The sequence below is a fragment of the Schistocerca nitens genome, chromosome 12 (assembly GCF_023898315.1).
Source record: "Schistocerca nitens isolate TAMUIC-IGC-003100 chromosome 12, iqSchNite1.1, whole genome shotgun sequence".
Classification (NCBI taxonomy): Eukaryota; Metazoa; Arthropoda; class Insecta; order Orthoptera; family Acrididae; genus Schistocerca; species Schistocerca nitens.
The window spans coordinates 127,866,981-127,871,502 of record NC_064625.1 but is presented as its reverse complement, the minus strand read 5'-3'; the positions used below and the strand labels follow the sequence as shown (position 1 = coordinate 127,871,502).

Here is a 4,522-nt window from a genome sequence, read left to right as displayed (position 1 = left end):
AGATAACTACACTACCGATTCCGCTATACACTCCGTCTGTCTTCAGGCCACAAGTGACCCATCTGGACCATCCGAGCGCCGGGTCATTGTCACCTGAGGAAGAGGATAGGAGGGGCGTGTGGTCAGCACACCGCTCTCCCGGTCGTTATGATGGTTTTCTTTGACCGGAGCCACTATTCGGTCGAGTAGCTCCTCAATTGGCATCACGAGGCTGAGTGCACCCCGAAAAATGGCAACAGTGCATGGCGACCCGGATGGTCACCCATCTAGGTGCCGACCACGCCCGACAGCGCTTAACTTCGGTGATCTGACGGGAACCGGTGTATCCACTGTGGCAAGGCCGTTGCCCGGAACACTTCAAAGCCGATTTTTTTTCTGTAAATTTGTGAGAAACATTAACAAAAACCTGTTTCTCGGCACATTTTAATCGTGTTCCACACGCGTGTTTCACTATGGAGCAGGAAACAGCCTCCGCCATTTTCATGCCGCGTATTAACAGCGCGACAATCAGATCACAACAGTAGAGAGCCCGTGACTATAATGATTTTTGAAATAAAAACTACCTAGCCAAACCGAGATGAGGAAGAACGTTTAATGGCTATTAAGACATTAGACTATCTTGAAGTTTCATTTAAAGTAACTTGGTAATAGGATATCTAATACATAAGGAGGACCTACTTCCAACAGCGGAACAACACCAGTGTACGTGTGCTGCGGCTTCTGACCAATCATCGCATTCGTGTTTGCTTACTTCAGGTTTATTCTTATGATGAACAGAAAACAGGAACATAGAATTGATAGAAAACTTTGACACATGACAAGAAGATACTTAAAAAAAAAAGTCACGTTGATAGTAGTTTTTCGCGGAACACTTATTCGCCTCCCGTGGAAGAACAATGTTCTGCGGAACGAAAGTTTCGGGAACCCTGTTGGGAGCATTGCAGAACAGTTAACGCTGAATAGTATACAACAATGTGTTGCAATAATTATCCGCGATATCAGGGAAAACAAAGGAAAACGTCGCACAGTTGTCAAACGCGACGATTCTAGCTGCTGCTGCTCGTGTACCAACATCATAATGTGAAAAGGATGTCGCACTAATTGGCTCCATGCATGCAAATTTGAAACTTGTAAATTCAGATAATCGATAAAATGACTCGTATCGTACTCAATACTTATTATTTCTTTCACATTTTTGTAATGAATTCAAAGACGTCCCCCGTATGATAGCATTCATGTTGATACTTCCGCGCTCCTTGTAAAGCTTTCATGGGACCACAGTCGGATGGAAGCTTTTTCTTCTTTCAGACAGCACCAGAAGAAGGGCTAAGAAATGCAGGCCGGCCACCACAGTAGAAGCTACGCTTTTTCATCCGCCGCATGTTGGCGCCACTGAATGGATCTGCCGCCGCTGAATGGATCTGCCGCCACGAGATCACGGGATGAAGTCTGCGGCCGATGCGGAGCTCGTAAAAGCCGTTTACACGTTATACGTGACCTCTCACTCACATACTACGCTAGAGTTGAACCCCCTCCCCCCCCCTCTCACTCTCTCTCCCTCTCTCTCTCTCTCTCTCTCTCTCTCTCTCTCTCTCTCTCTCTCACACACACTGATGCTACAGGTCCGACGGTGTCATGGCGGAATCGCTAAAGCATCCGACAGGAGGGGGGTTTCTACACTACTGGCCATTAAAATTGCTACATCAACAACAAATGCAGATGATAAACGGGTATTCATTGGACAAATACACTCCTGGAAATGGAAAAAAGAACACATTGACACCGGTGTGTCAGACCCACCATACTTGCTCCGGACACTGCGAGAGGGCTGTACAAGCAATGATTACACGCACGGCACAGCGGACACACCAGGAACCGCGGTGTTGGCCGTCGAATGGCGCTAGCTGCGCAGCATTTGTGCACCGCCGCCGTCAGTGTCAGCCAGTTTGCCGTGGCATACGGAGCTCCATCGCAGGCTTTAACACTGGTAGCATGCCGCGACAGCGTGGACGTGAACCGTATGTGCAGTTGACGGACTTTGAGCGAGGGCGTATAGTGGGCATGCGGGAGGCCGGGTGGACGTACCGCCGAATTGCTCAACACGTGGGGCGTGAGGTCTCCACAGTACATCGATGTTATCGCCAGTGGTCGGCGGAAGGTGCACGTGCCCGTCGACCTGGGACCGGACCGCAGCGACGCACGGATGCACGCCAAGACCGTAGGATCCTACGCAGTGCCGTAGGGGACCGCACCGCCACTTCCCAGCAAATTAGGGACACTGTTGCTCCTGGGGTATCGGCGAGAACCATTCGCAACCGTCTCCATGAAGCTGGGCTACGGTCCCGCACACCGTTAGGCCGTCTTCCGCTCACGCCCCAACATCGTGCAGATCGCCTCCAGTGGTGTCGCGACAGGCGTGAATGGAGGGACGAATGGAGACGTGTCGTCTTCAGCGATGAGAGTCGCTTCTGCCTTGGTGCCAATGATGGTCGTATGCGTGTTTGGCGCCGTGCAGGTGAGCGCCACAATCAGGACTGCATACGACCGAGGCACACAGGGCCAACACCCGGCATCATGGTGTGGGGAGCGATCTCCTACACTGGCCGTACACCACTGGTGATCGTCGAGGGGACACTGAATAGTGCACGGTACATCCAAACCGTCATCGAACCCATCGTTCTACCATTCCTAGACCGGCAAGGGAACTTGCTGTTCCAACAGGACAATGCACGTCCGCATGTATCCCGTGCCACCCAAGGTGTAAGTCAACTACCCTGGCCAGCAAGATCTCCGGATCTGTCCCCCATTGAGCATGTTTGGGGCTGGATGAAGCGTCGTCTCACGCGGTCTGCACGTCCAGCACGAACGCTGGTCCAACTGAGGCGCCAGGTGGAAATGGCATGGCAAGCCGTTCCACAGGACTACATCCAGCATCTCTACGATCGTCTCCATGGGAGAATAGCAGCCTGCATTGCTGCGAAAGGTGGATATACACTGTACTAGTGCCGACATTGTGCATGCTCTGTTGCCTGTGTGTATGTGCCTGTGGTTCTGTCAGTGTGATCATGTGATGTATCTGACCCCAGGAATGTGTCAATAAAGTTTCCCCTTCCTGGGACAATGAATTCACGGTGTTCTTATTTCAATTTCCAGGAGTGTATATTAAACTACAACTGACATGTGATTACATTTTCACGCAATTTGGGTACATAGATCCTGAGAAATCAGTACCCAGAACAACCACCTCTGGCTGTAATAACGGCCCTGATACGCCTGGGCATTGAGTCAAACAGAGCTTGGATGGCGTGTACAGGAACAGCTGCCCATGCAGCTTCAACACGATACCAGAGTTAATCAAGAGTAGTGACTGACGTATTGTGAAGAGCCAGTTGCTCGGCCACCAATGACGAGACGGTTTCAATTGGTGAGAGATCTGGAGAATGTGCTGGCCAGGCCAGCAGTCGAACATTTTCTGTATCCAGAAACGCCCGTACAGGACCTGCAACATGCGGTCGTGCATTATCCTGCTGAAATGTAGGGTTTCGCAGGGATCGAATAAAGGGTAGAGCCACGGGTCTGAAATGTAACGTCCACTGTTCAAAGTGCCGTCAATGCGAACAAGAGGTGACCGAGACGTGTAACCAATGGCACCCCATACGATCACACCGGGTGATACGTCAGTATGGCGATGACGAATACACGCTTCCAATGTGCGTTCACCGCGATGTCACCAAACACGGATGCGACCATGATGATGCTGTAAACAGAACCTGGATTCATCCGAAATAATGACGTTTTGCCATTCGTGCACCCAGGTTCATCGTTGAGTACACCATCGCAGGCGCTCCTGTCTGTGATCCAGCGTCAAGGGTAACCGCAGCCACGGTCTCGAACTGTTCGTGCAGATGGTTGTTGTCTTGCAAACGTCCCCATCTGTTGACTCAGGGATCGAGACGTGGCTACACGATCTGTTACAGCCATGCGGATAAGATGCCTGTCATCTCGACTGCTAATGATACGAGGCCGTTGGGATCCAGCACTGCATTCCGTATTACCCTCCTGAACCCACCGATTCCAAAGTCTGCTAACAGTCATTGGATCTCGACCAACGCGAGCAGCAATGTCGCGATACGATAAACCGCAATCGCGATAGGCTACAATCCGACCTTTATCAAAGTCGGAAACGTGATGGTACGCATTTCTCATCCGTACACGAGGCATCACAACAACGTTTCACCAGGAAACGCCGTCAACTGCTGTTTGTGTATGAGAAATCGGTTGAAAACTTTCTTCATGTCAGCACGTTGTACGTGTCGCCACCGGCGCCAACCTTGTGTGAATGCTCTGAAAAGCTAATCATTTGCATGCGACAGCATCTTGTTCCTGTCGGTTAAATTTCGTGTCTGTAGCGCGTCATCTTCGTGGTGTAGCAATTTCAATGGCTACTAGTGTAGTAATATTTTCTGCTTGCTCATTAGTACACCCTGTGTTCGGAAAGTTGGTGTGTAGTATATATACTAAG

The 4,522-nt window shown here is 50.5% G+C and overlaps 1 pseudogene; it reads right to left on the bottom strand.

The window, feature by feature from the left end:
* Nucleotides 1–230: 230 nt before the first annotated feature.
* LOC126215494 (5S ribosomal RNA) lies at nucleotides 231–348 on the bottom strand (annotated as a pseudogene).
* Between the last annotated feature and the right edge of the window lie 4,174 nt (nucleotides 349–4,522).